The following is a 23051-nucleotide window of genomic DNA, read 5'->3' as shown; positions in this document are numbered from 1 at the left end:
CTGCAGAAGAATTCAAAATAATTTGTGTGGATACTCCACACTGAAGGAGATGGAACATAACTCCTTACCCCTTAAGTGTGGAGTACATATGATGACTTCCTTTCAAAGAGTCCAGGATGGAATGTGGGAAGAAGAGAGTACGCTTGCAGTGCAGAAACCTGACAAACACGACCCTAGCCAGGTGATCAAAGTTCACATCAGCAGAGATAAGTCATCTTTCTATTTGTCTCACATATTCCTTATTTCTTCTTTCTTGCCTTCTCTTAGACTGATTATTATTTTTATAATAATATTTTATCCCCTCTACTAGCTCTTAGCTATGCCTTTATTATTTTTTGAATGGTGGCTCTAGTGACCTCAATATGCAACTTTAATATATCCTTGTCTATATTAAATAAATATTATGGCACTTCATGGATGAAGTCATACCCCTAAAACACTTTTATTCCATTTTACCCCTTCGTTCCTTAGCACCATTTTTTTATGTGTTTTACATATAAATCCCACAAGGCTTGCTATTATTTTTATCTAAACATTCAAACATCTTTTAAAGATTCAAAAAATGAAAGATAGTCTTTTCTATTTACCCACATGTTTACTTTTTTCCAGTACTTTCCATTCCTTCCTGTAGATTCAGGCTTCCATCTGGCATAACTTCCCTTTAATTCACAAAAATCTCTAGTTACTGTAGTGATATAAACAAAATGGCCCATTTATAATACGTAAGATCTGTTAATAACACATTCTGTCAGATCTTGTTTGTTTGAAAATGTCTTTATTTCCTCCCTTTTTCTGAAGTATATTTTCATAGGATGTATAATTCTAGGTTGATATTAAAAATTTTTTTTGTTATTATTTGCTTTTTTTGTTATTTGTAATCATTTTATTTGTTATTTTTTTTCATTTGCCACTTTAACAGTGGTATTCCATTATCTTCCAGATTCTATTATTTCTGTGTGTAAGTCAGTTGTCATCTGTGTTTCTCCTCCCAATTCCCCCACCCAAATAAAGTGTCTCTTTTTCTCCTCTGGCTTTTTTTGGGGAGGGGGTATGACAGAGGCCTGATCCCTTGATATTGCCATACATGTAAAAATATATAATTTAAAGTCAGGGAAATAATAATCAGGTCAGTGTTACCTCCCTTCCTCCCCTTTGGCACAGCTTTTCCAACTGGCTTCCTTTCTAGCTTCTTCCTTCAAAATCCTGGAGTGTGAGGGGCAGGGGTCACTTCTTGGCAGCTTCCACTTGAGCTGCCAAAATCTGCTGCTTTCTGAGCAGCCAGGAATGTGGCCCACTTCTTCTGGAAAGCTGCCAACTCTCCTGAACTGAGGTCCTTTGCCACACGAAGGCCCAGGGAATGGGAAGAGCCAGTGAACAATAGACAACAGGGGCACATCCTGCAAGGCAAAGGCATCATCCTGTGCTTTAACTCAGGTGATCTCATACACATACACCAAGCCTGGCACCTTCTTCCCTGTCTGCCAGGCCCCCCTTCTCAATCCCAGCAGCTGCCTTCAGAAAATAGGAAACAGTGAGTTATCCAATTTTGATTTCACACGTCCTGTCAGGCTTCACAAAGCTCTTGGTGGGCAAAGGAATATCTTCTTCTTTTTTTAATGTTTATTTGTTTTTCAGAAAGAGAGAGAGAGAGTGAGCATGAGCAGGGAAGGGGCAGAGAGAGAGGGAGACAGAATATCTGTGCTGAGAGCGCAGAGCCTGATGCAGGGCTTGAACTCACAAACTGTGAGATCATGACTTGAGCCGAAGTCCGATGCTCAACCAACTAAGCCACTTAGGTGTCCCAGGAATGCCTTCTTTGATGTCCTTTGTCTTCTTCTTCTTCTTTTTTTTTAATGTTTATTTATTTATTTATTAAAAAAAATTTTTTTTAATGTTTTTATTTATTTTTGCGACAGAGAGAGACAGAGCATGAGCAGGGGAGGGACAGAGAGAGAGGGACACACAGAATCGGAAGCAGGCTCCAGGCTCTGAGCTGTCAGCACAGAGCCCGATGCGGGGCTCGAACCCACAGACTGCGAGATCATGACCTGAGCCGAAGTCGGATGCTTAACCGACTGAGCCACCCAGGCACCCCTAATGTTTATTTATTTTTGAAGGAGAGTGAGACACAGTGTGAGTGGGGGAGGAGCAGAGAGGGAGACACAGAATCTGAAGCAGGTTCCAGACTCCGAGCTGTCGGCACAGAGCCCAGCATGGGGCTTGAACCCACAAGCTGTGAGATCATGACCTGAGCTAAGTCAGATTTTTAAGTGACTCAGCCACCCAGGTGCCCTGATGCCCTTTGCTTTCTCATTGAACTTCTTGCAGAACTGGTTGATGAAGACGCCTCGCTCACTTAGGATGGGGCCTCCGGGGCACCTGGACATGGTCTGGGCTGCCCACATGATAGTCTGAATCATGCTGCTGGCCTTAGGCTTCCTGAGGGCCTGAGTGGCCCAGCTTGGCTTCAACATGATGAGGGGTTCGGTCCTTAGCTCACTTCGAAGCAGTAGTAAGAGCAGCAACTTCGGCACTGCCACCCTGGATTCCCCTCTGGCTATTTTTAAAGAATTTGTCTTCTATCTTTGATTTTCAGTGACTGTAATGTGCCTGGGAGCAATCTTCTTTCTATTCATCCTGTTTGCAGTTTGGTGAGTTTCTTGCATATGCGGTTTCATGTCTTTTATCAGTTTAGAAAATTCCTGACTGTTTTATCTTCAAATATTTCTTTTACCCAGTTTTCTCTCTCCTTGCTTTCTGGGACTCCAATTCTATGCATGTAAGACTATTTGATATAGTCCCCTGAGTTTCTAATATTTTTGTTTTTAATATTTTTAAAATTTCTCTGTGCTTCTCTTTGGATCATTTATATTGACCTATCTTCAAATTCTCCAATGCTTTTTTCCCCTGTGTCCCGTATTCTGAGCAATTTAATTCTTTTACCCTTTGTTGTGTCCACAGCTCTTCACTATTCACTAGCTTTAAAGAATTAAATACACAGATATAGATGTTGATGTAGATATAAATTTTCCCTTGGAAAGAGCATCAGTCTTTCATAATTGTCTACATTGGAGTGGTTGTTAAACAATCTTAAGTCATCCAGGGAACTTGTTAAAAATTCATATTCCTAAGAAATGCCATCAGAAGGGCGCCTGGGTGGTTCAGTCGGTTAAGTGTCCGACTTCGGCTCAGGTCATGATCTCGCGGTCCGTGAGTTCGAGCCCCGTGTCGGGCTCTGTGCTGACAGCTCAGAGCCTGGAGCCTGTTTCAGATTCTGTGTCTCCCTCTCTCTCTGACCCTCCCCCATTCATGCTCTGTCTCTCTCTGTCTCAAAAATAAACGTTAAGAAAATTAAAAAAAAAAAAAAAAGAAATGCCATCAGACACCAGCCAATATCTAGGGTACTAAAAAATCCTCCAGATGGTTCTGATGCAGGAGTCCCCAGGAACCCTTTGAAAAACTCTCATTTGTTAAAAGCGTAAAGTCAATATCTAGTTGGCAGTTGGAAAAGGCAAATCAGCATAAATTGAGACCTAAGACCATCAACAAAGCTATCAGATTGCTTTACTAAGCCCAAATTTAAAAACAAAACAAACTAATTTAAACAAATGGGTACACATGGAAATAGACACAGCCTAAAATTGTCGAAAGCCAGGAAGTTGCTTCATTTCAGATGGTATTGATTTCACGTTGGACTGTGGCTCTTTAGTAAGCCAACTGGAGACATAGACAACTTGGGGAAACAAGATTTTCATAGATCTGTTCATTTGTGTTGGTGGGCTGGTGCAATTCTTGAGGGTCTCTAGAGAGAAATATAAGGTTTTAAGGCCTGAAACAAATACCAAGAGCCAAAGACATTAACTGGCATATTATGTAGCTAATTTTTAAGCAAACATACCAGAAACTGTACATTCAAATGAGTGCTGTCCTCTTCAACAGGGTATGTAATGCAGAAGGACAAAGACAAATAAGTTGAGTATCAATATCAATTCATTGGTTTGGTGCCCCAAAAAGCTGGATCTGGCTCAGTAGGAAAGAGTGCTTTCATCTACTAGCAAGATCAGCCATGAGCATGGTAGGGGACAGTGGGAACACACAGACTGTATAACTACCTTGCTGGTTTAATAGTAAGATCTCTGGATTAGGGGTTTGAGGATCTGAACTTGAATCTTGGTTCTACCATTTACCAGCTGTGAGATTTTTGAAAACACATTTTGTGAGCCTCAGTTTCTTTAATTTAATGGCAATTAGTCCTAAACAATATTTCCACTGTCTCTTTCATAGATATGTATGTGATAGCCCCTTTATAATTTATAAAGAAATAGTCATAAGTTATTCAAAGTCACTTTGGTGGGCTGTGGTCTTATTCACAATAATTTGGTCATTGCACGTAATACTTTGGGAGTGGATTGACAAACAGTTTGAGCAACTTGGAAAAAGGACTTTTATATGTACCTTGTTTTTATAATTCAGCCAGATCACTGACAAATTGATCACGACCTTTGGATCCAAATGACATGGTTCTTCCCCAAAATAAAATTCACTATCAATGGATGAAGATTTGGTACCCCTGAATTATTAAATAGGGTATGCCACGGGCTTTTGGAGATTCTTCACAAAGAGGAATTCCTAAAATGATTTGTGCAATGGCAGCCTCATTAGTGTAAGAGTATGATCTTTTTTTTTTTAATAATTAAAAAAATTGTTTTTAATGTTTATTTTTTTAAAATTTTTTTTAACGTTTATTTATTTTTGAGATAGAGAGAGACAGAGCATGAATGGGGGAGGGGCAGAGAGAGGGAGACACAGAATCGGAAGCAGGCTCCAGGCTCCAAGCCATCAGCCCAGGGCCCGACGCGGGGCTCGAACTCACGGACCGTAAGATCGTGACCTGAGCTGAAGTCAGATGCTTAACCGACTGAGCCACCCAGGCGCCCCAATGTTTATTTATTTTTGAGACAGAAAGAGACAGAGCGCAAGCAGGGAAGGAACAGAGAGAGAGGGAGACACAGAATCCAAAATAGGCTCCAGGCTCTGAGCTGTCAGCATAGAGCCCAACGCGGGGCTCAAACTCATGAGCCATGAGATCACGACCTGAGCCGAAGCTGGACGCCCAACGGACTGAGCCACCCAGGCACCCTGAATATGGTCTTCTAACAGTATTACATTGAAGGCCAAAATTCACTTGAATGTGTAACTGCCTGTTTAATAAACCAGTCATTTTGCATCATACACCCATGGTGTGTATAGCAATATTACCATGTATTGAATCAGAATGATGCTCAGAGGCTACTCCTGCAGTAATCTCTAGGAAGGCACAGTGATGTAAACAAGGCGCCCAAGTGAATTCCCAGCCTCTGATAGAGATGGAATTAGAACTCTGCAGTTCTTATTGATAATGTTAGTCTCTAAGCAACCAACTATTGGCAACTTCAGAATTGTGAAATACAGATTTCATACAGCTGTGAAAAATCCTGTATTGTCCATAAACAACTACTGTCATTATGGAGAAGCAAGAAATATTGAAAGGAAAGCAACCAAATAGTCCTTGGGAGGAGTGTCTTTCTGCATTGGCATCTGGACTTTTGAAGGGGTTGCTGACACAATTCTAATCCTATGAAACTGGGTCATGGGGGGGGCCCCTGCCCTGGGCCCTGAGCTTTTGAGGGTCATACTGTGGCCTTCCTCTCTTCATGAGGGAAAGAGTCCTAGAGACAAAGGATGTGCCACTTTAAGTCCAATGTGGTAGGAAGAATTCTAAGACGGTACTCAAGATTCCTATCAATCAAGAGAGAGACTGTCCTGGGTGGGTCTGACCTAATCAGGTGAAATCCCTTAAAAAGGGGACTGAGCCCTTCCTAATGAGAAATTTTCCTCCTGGCCTTGAAGAAGCAAGTTGCCATTAGTTCTGCAGCCTCACAGAACTGAATTCTGCCACCAACCAGTGAGCTTGGAAGAGGACCCTGAGCCTCAGATGAGTCTCCCAGCCCTGGCTGACATCTTGATTACAGCCTGGTGAGAGCCTGAGCTGAAGACCAAGCTAACCCATGCACAGACTCTTGTCCCCTGGAAACACCAAATAATAAATACCTGCCGTTACAGCACAGAACACTGGTTCACCCACATTCATCTTCTAGTTAGTGGTACACAAAGTATGGCCTGTGTACTACTGGTCCATGGTGAACTAAATACAGAAAGTAAGAGTAAATTTTCAGTACTTTCTATGGCGATTTGATACTTCTCAAACATTTTAATGGTATTTTACCATTTAACCGAAAATATAGGTCCCCAGTAGAGTGGACAATTTTTGAAACGTCTATTTTGAGAGAGAAAGAGAGGGTGAGCATGTGAGCAGGGGAGGTAAAGAGAGAGTAAGAGAGAGAGAGAGAGAGAGAGGGAGAGAGAAAGGGAGAGAATCCCAAGAAGGGTCCACGTTATCAGCACAGAGCCCAACGTGGGGCTCATTGGTGAGATCATGACCTGAGCCGAGATCAAGAGATGCTCAACCAACTGAGCCACCCAGGTGTGCCAGAGTGGACAATCTTAAAACCCAACTAAAAGTAGCTCGTCACCAGAGAATCCGGGTTTCTTGTTTATGATCTGGGTATCCAGAAGCCTGCGTTCCCTGCACAAATGATCACAAGCCAGCTCAAAGGGCCTGCCCAGTCCTTTCTCTAGTCTGCCTGTCAAGTAGTGCTGCTGATGAACTAACCTGTCGCAGACTGTGAGTCTGAAGTTCTCTCTTGTCCAGCAAGAGAGTGGACGCAGAAATGAAAATGAGAGGGGCACCTGGGTGGCTCAGTTGGTTAGGCGTCCGACTTTGGCTCAGGTCATGATCTCACAGTTCGTGGGTTCTAGCCCCGTGTCGGGCTCTGTGCTGACAGCTTGGAGCCTGGAGCCTGTTTCGGATTCTGTGTCTCCTTCTCTCTCTGCCCCTCCCCTGTTCACGCTCTGTCTCTGTCTCAAGAATAAATAAACATTAAAAAAAATTAAAAAAAAAAAAAAAAAAGAAATGAAAATGAGAGAGACTAATGTCCAGGAGGAGACAAGAGCCCCAAACAGCAGTTTCGTCTCCGTATTTATTGAGCTCACAAGATATTACCCGTGTGGTGAATGTGAAGAAAACAAGATCTTACACACGTGAACATGGAGAAAACAGCCAGATAGTAATCGTTAACTTGTGTGTGTAAGAAGCAAAGGGTCTGGGGGGCAAGTGGAGTTTGTGATATTGGCATCAGATGGAAAGTAATTTCCTGCAAGTGATATAACGAGTTACTCGTGATTCCATTACGATATCTCGCTAGCGTTTTTGCCCTGTGGTGGCAGCTTTTCGCCCTAAGATTTTTCTAACCCATTTATGGAAGTAAAACCTACTTCCTCACACTAACCCTAGGCCTGAGGGTGGCCGAGGGGCAGCTCTTTGTAGGGGAGGGAGGATGGAGCTTAGGAGGGAGGCATGGGTCTGTGTCCACATGTGAATGTGAGCCCTTGAATGTGCTGGTGAAGAGGTGGGAAGAGGAGGGGCCAGGGGCCAGAGTAGGTGGCCCTTAAATGCAATCACAAGTGTCCTTGTAAGAGGGAAGTGAAAGGAGATTTGACTCAGAAGAAGGAAACAGGGCATTGAACAATGACGTTACACTACTGGCTTTGAAGATGGAGTAAGGAGCCCAAAGCCAGGGAATGCAAGGAACACAGTTCTAAAAGCTGGAGAAGACAGGGAAAGGATTCTCCCCTTGAGCCTTCAAAGGGTGTGCAGCCCTCTTAATACTTTGATTTCGGCTCAGTAACCTGATTGTAGATTCTGACCTTTTGGCCACCAAGTGTGTGATAATTTGTTAGAGTAGGCATAGGAATCTAATACAGCAAACACTGAGGCTCTTCCTTTCAATCTGAATTAAAAGCCTGGGGTTTTGGTGTGCGTGTGCAACCACTACCAGTTTTCTAGATGCTATTCTAGAGACAAGGACTGCGGAATTGGCAATGTACATGAGAAGGAGGAAGAGAATGACACAGACCAAAGGGCATGCTTCTAAAGCAGTGTGGAAGGCTGGGTCCCAGCTGATGTACTACTTTAGAACAAAAGGGTGTTCCCTGAAAATAACTGAAGGAATGCTGGAAAGGACTACATATGTGTTAAGCTTTATTCCCACAGCAGACATTTATGACCTATCAGTCCCTGCTAAGAGCTTGACTGACAGACAATCAAGAGCTGCACAGGACTTCCATCTATAAATGGTCCTGAGCACACCCAAGAGGGAGCTTTAGGGCAAGCTTCAGAGACCAGATCAAAATTACAAGTTGAAATGGAGCAAATGAAAACTCAGAGAGGTTTGGGAACAGATGTTCCCAACCAAAATGTCTGAGCTTGGAGTCATCTTTTGATCACTGGGAGATGGTGAGGAGCCCTGGATCTGAAATGACTGGGATGTGACAAGTATTTGTGGGCAGATGATGGGGGGGGGGGGGGTGTCTTTCACCACTCCCTCCACTGAAGCTTTGGGTTAGTCCCAAGGACTGCAGATGCTGTTGAGGCCCAGCGAGTGCTAGGCAGTGGAGAAGACCAGATTCACCTTGTCTACCATCTTCCCTGGGCCTCCAAGGAGAGCTCAGACTGTTTCGCAAAGACCTGTAGCACTTTTCCCAAATGGCCTTTCTTTGTTCCCTCTGGTTTCCCAGTCTTTGAACACATTCTGTATTTTGTTGTCGTTGTTCACACAGGTGCCTGAGTCCATCCTGCAAAAATGTTGCTGCAAGCCACCAGGTAGATAATGCCTCGTGCATCCCTGATGGGCTTGTTGCTGATCACTTTCATCTCTGCTTGAGAAGAAATGGGTTTTGGGGTTTTTTTTTTTTTCTGAATCAGACCTACTGACCATAAGGTTCTCCATATAGCTGCAAAACCATCTTGCTTAACTAGTCTAACTCTGGATACAACTTACATCAAAAGAAGAACTGTAGTGAATAGAGTTTACTCTCCCAAATCCATGTACCTCCACTGGCTTCCCAAGAGTTCGGTATCTGCCGGCGTGGGAATGGCAGCCATACGCGTGGGAGAAGGGCGCTCGCTCCAGAAGCACTTCGTCTGTTTGCTTTGGTGTTCGACTCATTCTGCCTGAAACTTAGCGCTTCTGTCTCGCCTGGGAGAGGGGATCCTTGAAGCAAAGGAACATCTCATTCTCATTTTCATATTCCTTCCTCTTGCCCACCCCCATGACGCTCCCCCCACCCCCACCATTGGCTCTCCACCAATACTTTAGCAACTGCTGTAATTAAGCACTTAATATATAGTCCACAGAATGAATAGGAGCCTTCACACATTAGTTATTTACCAAACTGGTAGCAGAAGTATCTTGAAAGTGCATAGCACCTAACCATTTGATATGTTTTTGAATCTAACAGTTTATAACATCCCTGTGAACTCCATATAAGTAATAATAGCTCCATTGAACGTGTTTAGAAAATTGAAGTCTGGAAGAGTTGTGACGTTAGGAAGGTCACACTGCAAATTCTTGGCAGAGTTCATTGAGGACTTGTTTCTTACTCCGCCGTCCTTGCCACGATGCCATGAAACTTTTTGGTTCATCTACCTGACCTCCAGTAAAATTACAAACTTTCTCATTTTTGCAAGTGGGGAGGAAGGAGACTGGGACTAGGCATCTAAGTTTTGACTTGGCTATAAATTGTGGCAAGAGGGCTGTGACTGTGGTCTTGTGGATTGGAGATATCAACAAAACCATCACTCTCTAAATATAACCCAAAAGGACACCCTGGCGGTTCTGAACCACATCAAATAAACCACAATACCAACTTTGTTTTCTGACTGCAATCTCTTACTCATGTCAGGTTGTTTGGTTATTTAAGTGACGGTGGTAAGCTTCAGGCTTGGTGATTTCTAGAAAGAAAAATCTTACTTTTAGGTGCTTATGCATGAAGACTCACAGAGCCTAGGGGATGGTGCCAGATACTGGTTTCCTTTCCTATCAGGGCGCTGCCTGCCAGTCCATATCGAAGTCCATCCTGGAGGATACCTGGGATTTCCCTTCTCCCTGTGGCCCTATCACCCCACAGTCCCCTCTGCCTTTTGGACCCACCCTTCCCAGGGCCCTCTGTCTTGAGTCACATATATTCAGCCCGAAGGGGCAGTAGCAGATACGTTAGGTTCTTCCTAGAGAAACCAGATCCCCCCCGCCCCGATCAAATCATGTTTATTGTGCAAATATTAGCTTCTTTGCTGCACAGTATCCATGAGTTATTACATGAACAGAGTTTCATTCTCTGCATCTTCTTACGACAGATATTTTCCCAGCAGAGAATGGGAGTGGAGGCAAGAGGAGAATGAGGAGGGAAGAAACCCCACCCTGTCACACTTAGAGCTTTCCAAGTGATCGCATGCCCCACACTCCCCAACTCATTTGTTCAAAACATGTTCCTTGAGGATTTGCCTTGTGGCAAGAATTATGACATGGGATATACATATCTATGGGCTACAGTCCTTGACCTAAGGGAGTTCATGGTTTAGAAAAAGAAGCATGTTGGGGCGCCTGGGTGGCTCAGTCGGTTGAGCCTTCAACTTCAGCTCAGGTCGTGATCCGTGATCTCACGGTCGGTGAGTTCGAGCCTCGCGTCGGGCTCTGTGCCCACAGCTCAGAGCCTGGATCCTGCTTTGGATTCTGTGTCTCCCTCTCTCTCTACCCTTTCCCCCATTCATGCTCTGTCTGTCTCTGTCTCAAAAATAAATAAGCGTTCAAAAAAAATTAAAAGAAAAAACAGGTTTATTTAAAAAAAATTTTTTTTAATGCTTATTTATTTCTGAGACAGAGACAGAACATGAGTGGGGGAGGGGGCAGAGAGAGAGGGAGACACAGAATCTGAAGCAGGCTCCAGGCTCTGAGCTGTCAGCACAGAGCCCAATGCGGGGCTCAAGCTCACAGACCGTGAGATCATGACCTGAGCCCAAGTCGGATGCTTAACCGACTGAGCCCCCCCCGGGTGCCCCGAAGCAGGTTTATTTTAAAGTGAGGTAGAATTAGGGGCACCTGGGTGGCTCAGTCGGTTGAATGTCTGACTTCGGCTCACGTCATAAGCTCACGGTTGTGAGTTCAAGCCCAGCACTGAGTTTGCTACTGTCAGCGCAGTGCCGGCTTCAGCTCCTCCCCTGTTCGCACTCTGTCTCTCAAAAGTTGATAAAACATTAAAAAATAAATAAAGCGCGGTGGAATTACAACGATTAGAGAAATGCCCAGCGGAGTACAAATAAGGAGCACCTGCAGTCCCAAGTGACTCAAAGCTTCCTGGAGGGACGGATGCTCGCGTTGCTCCAATTTCACAGGTGGGGTCACTGAAACGGCAGACCCTGGAGCTGCGGGGCAGACTGCAGCGTTAGGAAATCGGGCTTCCCCACCGCACGAGCCTGGGGGTCCTCAGAGTGGGCCTGGGAACAGCTCAGGCAGCGGAGACTGAGGAGAACTTCCAGAAACGAGAAGATCGTTTCCAAGAGGTACCCATGAGGAACTGATGTGATCCCAAAATGAGGTGTGAGGGCTTTGGGGTTCCAGCGGATTTCCCCAGGGCGGGGTCGGGTGGCGTGGGGTGGGGCAGCAGCAGAGGAAGGAGGTTGAGAAAGACTGTGATTTCGTTGCAATTTTATAAAACATCTTCCTTTGTTTTTACCAGTAGTCGGGTGCAGGCTAGCAGCACCTGACGGCGATTAATACGCTCAGCCTCTGAACGTGTGACTTTGTCCTCTCGCAACCTCATGAGGGAGTGATTCTCTCTCTCTTTTGAAAACTGTGGCTTCAGAGGTTAAGTGACTCATTCCAGATTGCAACTGGAGTGTGAACCTGTTATGCCCAGAATTCGTGATCCCCAAAGACCACCAGGGAGCCGAGTCTGATGCAAAAGCAAAAGAGCCTTTATTCGAGCTAGCTCGAGCTCAATCCCCTACCTGCAGTGAGATACCAGGGAGAGAGAGCGAGTTTCAGAAGCACAAAGGTTTTATAGGGGTCTAGGGGCAGTTGGTGAGGTAATGGCTGTGGCCTCAGCCAATTGGCTGGGGAAGGGTCGGGTCGCCGGGCGTGTTTTGAACGGGTGTGCGGGAGGTTACTCAAGGGGAGGAGGCGTGGTCAAGGTGAAGGACACAGAACAAGATGGAGTCGGCCGGTGTAGGCCCGCCCTTTCAAACCCTAGTATCCTGACTTGAGAGTCTGGTGCTTCGTTGCTATACTAACACAGAGACCGGAAATAGGCTTGATGATGGGTAAATCCACAGATATCTGGTGTTCGGCCAGTGCAAAGGGGGGCTTTGGAGTGCAGTAGCTGCTCTTTATTGACCATCTGTTAGGAGCTTTAGCTCATTAATCCTCTCAGCCTACCTATGAGGACAGCATAGTACTGCCCCATCTTACAGGTGATGGCATTGAGGTACAGAGATGTTAAGCAACCTGGTCCAGGTCACACAGCTAGTAACGTGTGGGTCAGAATTTGAAGTCAGGTATGTCAGACGGCAAAGTCCGCATGCTTGCAGCAGTCGTATGTAAAGTGTAAAATTAAGATAATGTCACAGATGACGTTCTCATATTCTAAATCAGTGGTTCTCCATGGGGGCAAGTTCACCCTCGAGGGGACATTTGACCATGTCTGGAAACAGTTTTGATTCACAACTGGGAGGGGGGGGTGCTACTGGCATCTGATGGGTTGAGACCAGACATTCTGCCAGGGATCCTATAATGCACAGGACAGCCCCACAGCAAAGAATTACCAAAATGTCAATAATGGCAAGGTTAATACGCCCTGGTCTAGGGGCACCTGGGTGGCTCAGTCGCCTGAGCATCCGACTTTGGCTCAGGTCGTGATCTCACAGTTCATGAGTTCGAGCCCCGCATCGGGCTCACTGCTGTCCGTGCCAAGTCTGCTTCAGATCCTTTGTACCCCTCTCTCTGACCCTGCTTGCGCTTTCTCAAAAATAAATAAACATTAAAAAAAAAAAAAGCCCTGGTCTAAATTTAAATAATTCTAATGCATTCTGAAGAAATAGCAACTTTTAAAATTCCTCTGTGAATTCCTAGGTCAAAGGTCAAGGGATCCCGAATCCAATTTCCTTCCAACTTTGCTCCTTGCAGAACGTTTCGGGCAACGGAACTGTGGTGCCCATGGGGATGGACGGTGTGAGTGCCAATGGTGCGCCCACCGAAGCCCTGGGACCTGGCCAGGACCCGCGGGAGCATACGTCACCAGCCTCCAGGGCAAAAGCCCTGGACGATGGCGAGGGTGGGTGGAGAGGGAGCATCCATTTCTTATTTGCTAGTTGTTGGGTATTCTTCAGGATATAGTGAAGCCTTTTCAAATGTAAAGAACTTTTGAATGTAAAATGTATCAGGGCTGCGGCGAGCTGCCCTGCAGGTCAGACCGTGGGGATGCGTCAGGGTTGAAGCCCCTGGCGTGCCTTGCTCTAATTTGCACAAGCACACCAAATGAGCTAGCAAAGACCCAACGCTCCGCGGGCCCCAGGTGTGAGCAGCTGGCTGTGAGATTCTTTTGATTGGGAAAATACACAATGACCGCTGAACTACTCCGAAATCAGTAACACGTTAAAATGAACTTACATTTCATTAATCACGGCTACATCTACACTTGAAAAATTGTAGTGCCAGTATAAACCAGAGGTTATTCATTCAGCCTGCAGACAGCACTTGGCCCGTATGGACTTGTGGACTAGCGAGGGCAGTAACTCCAAGTTTGCCCAAGATTCTGGGCCTGCAGGATAAGCAAAGCTGCCCCAGACCTTTGTGCATGAAAGTTATTCTGTTCCCTAGTTGAAGAATTTATTTCAGGGGTGGAAGGCCAGTTGGCAAAATATGAACATTTTACACATTGTTGCACAATAAAAAATTCAAACGTTAAACATCTTCAGTTTTCACAGTTGTTGGAAAGAAATTAGGCCCTTGGACAAAACCCAAAGAAATAATGGGCTCTCTAACTCCTGCCCCAAACACTTCTCCCATCTGGGCCTGCCGCAGCTTTGCTGTTCCTGCATTTGTAGATCTTCACTTGTCCTATAGACTAGCACTGTCCAATAAGAATGTAACACTTTTTCCCTCAGGGCACCTGGGTGACTCAGCCGGTTAAGTATCGGGCTTTGGCTCAGGTCATGATCTCACAGTTCATAGGTTCGAGCCCCATGCTGGGCTCTGTGATGACAGCTCAGAGCCTGGAGCCTGATTTGGATTCTGTGTCTCCTTCTCTCTCTGCCCCTCTCCCACACACACTCTGTCTCTCTCAAAAATAAACACTGAAAAATCTAAAAAAGAATTTAAATTAATTGAAGTGATGTATAATGGAAAACCCAATGCTTCCATCACCCTGGCCACATTTGAAGGGTTCCACAGCCACATGTGGAATGGCAACTATATGGGACAGCACAGTTCTAGGCCTTCCATGTGATTTAACAGGCCTCTATAAACCTCACAGACCCCATCATCATGTGTCAGTGGTTTGAAGAGAAGTTCTAGAACCTTCTCTGTGTGACATCAGAGCAAACCTGTGGTGGTTGTTAGGAAGGTTTTGGTTTATGTTTAATGTAAAAACTTCCTATGGTGTTAGCGCATTTCAGTCTGACATTTTCCTGTGGAGATGAAGAATAATATGCTATTTTGGGCCCTGTAGTGATTGCCATCCACAATTGAAGGTTATTCCCAAGCAGGCTGGTTTTTCTGGTCTCCTTTGACTTTGTTTCTAGGAGTGTGGTTTTCGAAAGAATTCAGAAAGACAAACCCCTGAGGAAAAATTTCTTGGGTGAGTGTCAGTCTGCAGCCAATGGGCAATCAGGATGGAAGGCTGGAGGGGCTCCCATCTCTGAGAGAGCTCAACCCCTACACCTGCAAGTGTGATATGGTCAAAGTTGGAAGGATGAAAAAGGACCTTAAAAAATTTCAAGCCGAAGAGTTTAAATGGCCACAGAGCAGCAAACCAAGGTCTACAGCTACTATGAAATAGTACGTGGTCAGTACCTCTATTGACCTCTCTTTGCTATTCCAGAATATGTTAATAATGAGACACACCCAAAACATGTTTAGCATCACACCATCTGCTGCTCTCTCGTGGCCAGTATTATTGTCATCAAATCTGATCCCAATGTTTGCCATATTATTGGATATCCTATGAAACAGAATCTAAAAATACACCTTTTTCCCTCTAAATCAGTCCTAACCTTACAACTGGGGTAGCAACTACAACACTTTGCCTATTTTTTTACTCTCAAGGATTAGGTAATAATATTAAATTCCCCCAGCTCATGCTAGTCTGTTTGCACTTGACTTGGTATTTGAAGCATATATTTATAAACTAAGGCTGTGCTATGTTTTATCCCGTGCAATTGTCCCATGAGGTTATGGGTTTACAGATTTGTGGTCTCTCATAATGTTTTCTGTTTTAAACCGAATACATCCCGTCTCCCCCAACTGAAGTTCCTCAGCTAAAGTGATTTTCATTTCTGAGAATTTCTTTAATTTTTTTAAGTTGATTTTGAGAGAGACAGAGATAGTGTGAGTGAGGGAGGGGTAGAGAGAAGGAGAGAAAGAGAATCCCAAGCAGGCTCTGCACCGTCAGCGTAGAGCCCGATGTGGGGCTCAAACTCACAAAACCGTGAGATCATGACCTGAGCTGAAACCAAGAGTCCAACACTCAACCAGACTGAGCCACCCAGGAGCCCCTCATCTCTGAGAATTTCTTGAGAGCTCTTTCCATTATGGAGGATAAAGGAATAAAGGATTCACAGCTGACCAAACTCAGAGCCTCTTTAAATACAGGCCTTGTGGGGAGCCTGGGTGGCTCAGTTGGTTGAGCATCTGACTCTTACTTTGCGGCTCAGGTCATGATCTCCTAGTTTGTGAGATCAAGTTCCATGTTGGGCTCCGTGCTGACAGTGCAGAGCTTGCTTGGGATTCTCTCTCTCTCCCTTTCTCTCTGCCCCGCCCCTGCTCTCTCTCTCTCTCTCTCTCAAAAAATAAAAATAAAATAAAAATAAATAAATAAATAAAATCAATAAATACAGGCCTTGCATCCAGAACTTGATTTCTTCCTTTAATGGGGTGAGGGTGAGTTCTGCACTCAAGGATGGAAGGATTTAGGGAGCAGTTGAAGCAGCAGGTTTTCCCTGGGCTTCTGCTCCGCTCTTGTGTGGCTGCTGTTCTGTGGGCCTTCCGGCAAGTTCTAAAAAAGCCAATTAAAGCAGAAAAGCCCCTTAGAACCACTTCTATTGCCCCCAATATAGCTGTTAAACTTACAACTTTCAGAAAGCACTCAGTGCTTTGTGTGCCCCTATAGCAGATCAGCGAACTACCTACTGCTTTTCTGTAACATTCTTGAAATCCCTTGTTATACTTATATATTTATCTGTAGATGAACATCTTTATCAGAAACAAAAAGGGCAGGAGTATAGACTGTAAGATCGGTTCACAGAGAAAAACACACATTTCTATTTTGCCAAACACACCACTTGTTTCCAGGGTCTATGGCCATATAACATGTTACCTGTGAAGGCTGGGTAGTTGAAAAATTTTATTTCTGTTTGATTTCAAATAAAAAGAAACATATTTAATTTTCAGAAATGTACATTGCCTCTGGCTCTTAAAATAGACACCCCTCCAATTTTTACTTGCTTTCACTTTGTAACTGTTGTTTGCTGTTTGTTTTAATCCTCTAGAAAGAGTTAAACTTCTTATAGACACTGATCCAATGGAAATAATTGGCCAAAGACCTAAACTTGTTCTTTATGAGAAATATAAGACTCTAAGGGATTCCAGCCCTTTGGAATCCTCACACAATTTGCCCAGGAAGCAGGACATTGGCAGAAAGGGACCATAGGTAACTTTTACCATGTTTATATGGATGTGGATTCTGGGTTTTACAAATAGAGAAATATTGTACAAGTCCATGGGGATAATGAAGTGAAATGTGGAGAAAGAGAAAGATCCCTTTGCATTTTAAGACCAAGTAGTATAGCCAAATGAGACAAGTGAGAGCCTAAAGGTAAAGGTATTAAAACATTGTTTGCTCTTTTTACTTCTCTCTGTGGGGCACCTCTCAGAAAGAGAACAGTTTCACAATGTGGATGGAAGATGTATTGAAATTTTTTAACACAGAATAGCCAGAACAATCTTGAAAAAGAACAAAGTTGGAGACTCATACACCCTGATTTCAAAATCCACTACAAAGCTGCAGGAAGCAAGAGAGTACAGTCCTGGCATAGGATAGGCATATGGGCCAATGGAATAGAACTGGGAGTTGAGAATAGACCCATACATCTATGGCTAGTTGATTTTCAGCCATATAGTCAAGACCATTCGATGGGGGAAAGAATAGTTTTCTCAACAGATGGTGCTGGGATAACTGCTTATCTACATGCGAACAAATGAATCTGGAACCCTACTTCACACCATACATGGAAATCAATTCAAAACTGATCAAAGCTCTAAATGGAAGAGCTGAAACTATGAAACTTTTAGAAGAAATCATAAGTATAAATTTTGTGACCTTGGATTTGACAATAGTTTCTCCCCTATGAGACCAAGAGCACAAATAACCAGGGAGAAAAGATGAATTGAACTTCATCAAAATGAAAAACTTGTGCATGTCAGAAGATTATAGGGCGCCTGGGTGGCTCGGTCAGTTAAGTGTCTGACTTTGACTCAGGTCATGATCTCACAGCCCGTGGTTTTGAGCCCTGCGTTGGGGCTCTGTGCTGACAGCTCAGAGCCTGGAGCCTGCTTCAGATTCTGTGTCTCCCTCTTTCTGCCCCTCTCCCACTCAGTCTCTGTCTCTGTCTCTGTCTATCTCTCAAAAATAAACATTAAATAAAAAAGATTATCAGGAAAGTGAAAAGATAATCTACCAAATGGGAGAAAATATTTGCAAATCCTATCTCTGATAAGGGTCCAATATTGAGAACATATGAAAGGCTCTTACAGTTTAACAATAAAGAGAAAGGGGGCCTGGCTAGCTCAGTTGGTGAGCATGTGACTCTTGATCTTGGGGTTGTGAGTTCAGTCCCCACATTGGGTATAGAGATTACTTAAAACCTTAAGGAAAACAAAGAGAAAAATAACCCAATTTAAAGATGTGCAAAGATGTGAATGTATGCTTCTCCAGTATACAGGTGGTCCATAAGCACATGGAAAGATGCTCTACATCATTGGTCATCAAGGAAATTTAAGTCAAACTGCATGATATACCACTTCACATCTACTAAGACACTACAATAAAGAAATTTTAATGGAAAGTAACTGTTGGCATGGATGTTGGCCTGGAACCTTCATGTATTGCTAGGAATATAAAATGGTACAGTCACCATGGAAAACAGTTTGGCAGTTCCTTAAAAAGTTAAATATAAAGTTACCGTATGACTCAGAAATTTCACTCATAGGTATGTACCCAAGAATTGGAGATGTATGTTCATACAAAAACTTTTAGATGGATGATAATAGCAGTGTTATTAGTAATAGCCTCAAGGCAGAAACAACTCAAATGTCCCTGAATTGATGATAGGCAAAATGTGGTATATTTGTAGGAAACAATTAAACAAAAGGGATCCCTGACACGTTAGCCTTTATTCCCCATGCTCTGCTTCCAGGCACCCCCTGACAACCACTAACCCACTTTGTCTCCTTTGATTTTGCTTATTCCGGACATTTTATATAAATAGAATTGTACAATATGTGGCCTTTTGTTTCTAGCTTTTTTGTGCGTGTGTGCGTGCTGGCTTCTTTCACTTAGCCATGCTCATTCATGTTGCAGTACTTCTGAAGGTACTAAGAGAGAGAGAGAGAGAGAATCTTCAGCAGACTCCATACTGAGCACAGAGCCCGATGTGGGGCTCAGTCCCATGACCCTGGGATCATGACCTGTGCAGAAATCAAGAATTGGACGCCTAACTGATTGAGCCATCCATGCGCCCCCTTCATTACTTTGCACTGCCAAATGATACTCCATTGAATGGATATGTTGTGTTTTGTTTACACATTCATCAGTTGACATTTGGGTTGTTTCCACTTGTTTTGGCTCTTATGAAGAACGCTGCTGTGATCATTCGTGCACAAGTTTTTGTGTGGTCATGGTTTCATTCCTCTTGAGGTTTTGTGTATATTTTAAAAGCTGTGCAGGAGTGCTTTAGTCTTCTAAGCGTCCGACTTCGGCTCCAGTCATGGTCTCACGATTCATGGGTTCCAGCCCCATGTCAGGCTCTGTGCTGACAGCTCAGAGCCTGGAGCCTGCTTCAGACTCTGTATCTCCCTCTCTGCCCCTCTCCTACTTGTGCTCTGTCTCTTTCTCTCTCTTTCAAAAATAAATAAACATTAAGAAGATTTTTTTTAAAGCTGTATAAATTTAGAAAATTGTCATTCCCTTCCTCACATGTATAAAGCTTTCTCATCAAAAGGTAGAAAATTGTTAGAGCATGTAGAGTTCTAAGGGACCTAAGGTACCTGCTCAGTTAGATTCTGGTTTCATTGACGAGGCCTAGAGAGGCAAGGTGACCAGTACGGGTCAGCCAGCCTGTGGGTGACTGAGACAGGCACGGAGTCATATCTCCCAACTGCATTGGGGGGGAGGCCTCCCTACCTCCCCCAAACAGTCCCCACTCTCTGCAACTTGCTGTGGTCCTGGTGCTTCCAAACGCATCCCCGCATGCAGGAGCTCAGGACAGCGGCCGCTGGTGCTGTTTCTCATGAAAGATCTTGGAGGCTTGGAGTCCGGCAGGTGGCTTCTGGCCCCAGGCTGTCAGATTTCGCGTGTGGGTCACACTAGCCTCCCTGATCAATGGATTGGCTCTGGCATTCCGAGGGCTCTGAGATACCACTGCAGAGGAAGGCAGGCCTTTCAGAGTGGGCCCTCAAAGTGGGCACCAGCACCTCACAGTTGCCTAAGATGAACTAGTGACCAAGGGTGGGCTTCTCACAGGGCACCATGAGATGCTACTACCCGGCACCAGTTTGCTAACTGGAGCGAACTTTGGAGGAGCTGGTAGCTAAAGTCCCATGTGGGGGCCAAGTGCCATCATAACTTGGGCTGTAATACTGTATCCAAGGGCCAGCAAGCCTGAGAAATGTAGGATTCATGTCTAAAACAGAATTCTCTGTTCCACAGCACGTAGAATATTTTATTATTTTTTTAACATTTAGAGAGAGACTGAGTGCAAGTGGGGGAGGGGCAGAGAGAGAGAGGAAGACACAGAATCCAAAGCAGGCTCCAGGCTCTAAGCAGGCTGTCGGCACAGAACCCAACATGGGGCTTGAACCCACGAACCATGAGATCATGACCTGAGCTGAAACCAAGAGTGGGACGCTTAACCGACTGGGCCACCCGGGTGCCCCAAGAATATTTTATAATCCAAATGGGCTGATCACCTCTTCACTTGCATTAGTGAGATGCTATTATCTCAGTAAGTGTAAATATCAGCTCTGTTAGATTTGGACAAGTTTTGGGGCCTCAGATTGCTGTTCCGTGGTCTTGCTACAAGCCTTGCTGTGAGCATAGGAATGTGGGGCCGACAAGAACAGATGTCAGAGCCCCCGGAAGATCAAAGTGCCGGCTCTGCCTTAGAAAATTTGCCTGGGCCAAGTAGTCCTCTGGATCTGCAGGAAGGCAGTCATAAATATTCACTACAGATCCATTCAGTCGAATCAACTCTAAAGCAAGCATACTCTGAATTTTTTCGATTTTTAAAAATTTAGTTGAGGTATAGTTGACCTAGAATGAATGAGTTTCAGGCATACAGCATAGTGATTCAACAATTATATATGTTACAAAATGCTGACCAGGGTAAGTGTATTACATTATTGACAAAAGTGAACATATTCTTTTTTAAAAATTTTATTTATTTATTTTGAGAGAGAGCGAGCACAACTGGGGGCGGAGCAGAGGGGGAACACAAAGGATCCAAAGTGGGCTGTGTGCTGACAGCAGCTAGACCCATGCGGGGCTCGAACTCACAAAACGGTGAAATCATGACCTGAGCCGAAGTTGGACGCTTAACCGACTGAGTCACCCAGGTGCTCCAAAAAGTGAACATATTCTTAACCGTTTCCCTGGGAAGATGAAAGCTGGTGGAATGACAGCCATGACCGAAAGCCTTGGGAACAATCCTCACCACTGGTTTCCTCCCCTAGAGTTCATCCCCTTCCCTGATATCCTAATTAATTTGGTGCAGAGAAAAATTTCTCTCCTCTGTACAAAAACTACCCTGAAATTGTTTTTGCAGTTTATCTTTTCAAAACTGAAAATAAGAACACTTTGTTTCTAGCACTGTGGACAGTGATTCCAGACAAGGAAAACCAGAAGGATTTTATGACTCAGGAAAAGCGAGCTCCCAGAGGGACCCGGCTGTTTTTCTTTCCCTTTTGCATTCTCTGAATCTCTTCTTGATTTTTTTTTTTTTAAAAAGCCTCTCAACCTGACCCTCCACGTTTCCAGACTTCTCTTTCTGGTCCCAGCACCCTCTTCTCCAAGTCATTTTTCTGTGTTCTCTTGCTTCCCTACATTGGCAGGCCCAAATTTTTTGCCTGGGCTTCTCGCTCTCATTTACTTAGAAGCTCATAATTATTTTTTTCTTGTGGATAAAAATGAGCAGAAAGCCAGTAGGATGATTTTTAAAAAGAGAAGCTCTCCACAGGCCTGCTCCAGGTTTGGCGGAATCCTTCCTACGAGAGCGTGCTTAACTGGCACTGCATTGTTTTTCCGCGTTTTGTTCAACGGGTGGACTCCATTATCTTTTACGTTGTGCACTTTTCTCTGAAGACGGTTCACCAGTACAGCTGGATGAAACAAATGTTGAATGGGAACAAAATCAAAAGTAGATACTTTCAGACCGACCCTAACATCATTAAGGATATCTATGCCAAAACCTGCATCTGGTAGTAAAATCTTTCTTTTTCAAACATTGTTTTCTCCAAAGAACCATCCAGAAGTGGCTACTGTGTGAAAGAAAGCTCTTTAACCGTTTATACTTTGTGGTTTTTAACAGGCATGTCTTTGTCTGATAGAGGTTATCACCCAGCACTCAATAGACATACAATTCTGACGAGTTCGTGACGTCTTGCCTAAGGAAGTACCTGCCACCAAGAAAACTAATTGACAAGGGCAGCTCATTTTTGCCACACGGTATGAGCTATCTCTGTCCCCAGAGATGCAACTCCCGCGGTGTGACAAATTGTTTGTGGGACCATACGCATTACAACCCAGACAGTTAGACAAAACACCCCGTTGGACTGAAACTGCACTCTGGACCCCTCAACCAGAAACATGCAAAGTCACACCTGCTGGCCCCCATTGCAGCTTGTGTTTTCCGCCTCTATTTTTTTTTTTTTTTCCTTTCTGACAAAGAAAAGTCAACATTAAATGAATCTAATGTTAAGGACCCGGGGTGAGGCTCCCACAGAAACTTAATTCAGTTAGTGATTCATTAGGTGGCGTAACTATAGATGGCGTGAGTGGTGTGGCTGAGGTCAAGTTGCGATTTGGAGTTTAAACCTTGATGTTCTCATTGTTGCCGGCCACTGGATGGAGCATAAGTGGCTGACCATGGGGCAGATCCAGTCTCAACAGTTATCTGTAGTTTGGTCCTGGTTATTGTGTAAAGATTGATGTTCTCTAGAAAAGCATCCTTGCCACCATTGAATTCTCACAGACACTGCTGTTCATACCCGAATATTTATGACGCTTGAAAGTAGGAATTTTTCATAGGTGGAAGGTGGGATTATTTGGAACAAAACAGGGATGAGAGGTTTCATTTTTGGAGATCCATGTTGACATGAAAAACTCCTAAAGCTATTAAATGTCAAAACCTCTCTTTTCAAGAGAGAATTTCTCCTGATGCTGTAACAAGAGGAGAACGTAGTGCTGCCTTTGGTAACATTTGTGGTATTTGTCTCTGGTGCGTATCGATGTATATATCATGTGCATTGAACGCATGGGTGCCTTCTATATTTTAACTTGTGAGCAAAAGTCTACAGTTTTATAAGCTATGAGCATATATCATATACATATATACATGTACATACAAT

General features: G+C 44.1%; 1 pseudogene; it reads right to left on the bottom strand.

Moving 5' to 3' along the window:
* Window positions 1–1224: 1224 nt before the first annotated feature.
* LOC109265869 (39S ribosomal protein L11, mitochondrial-like) lies at window positions 1225–2474 on the bottom strand (annotated as a pseudogene).
* Window positions 2475–23051: the final 20577 nt, after the last annotated feature.

The sequence above is a fragment of the Panthera pardus genome, unplaced genomic scaffold (genome assembly GCF_024362965.1).
Source record: "Panthera pardus isolate Hobbes unplaced genomic scaffold, ASM2436296v1 HiC_scaffold_26, whole genome shotgun sequence".
Taxonomy (NCBI): domain Eukaryota; kingdom Metazoa; phylum Chordata; class Mammalia; order Carnivora; family Felidae; genus Panthera; species Panthera pardus.
This window is presented reverse-complemented; position numbering and strand designations above follow the sequence as displayed.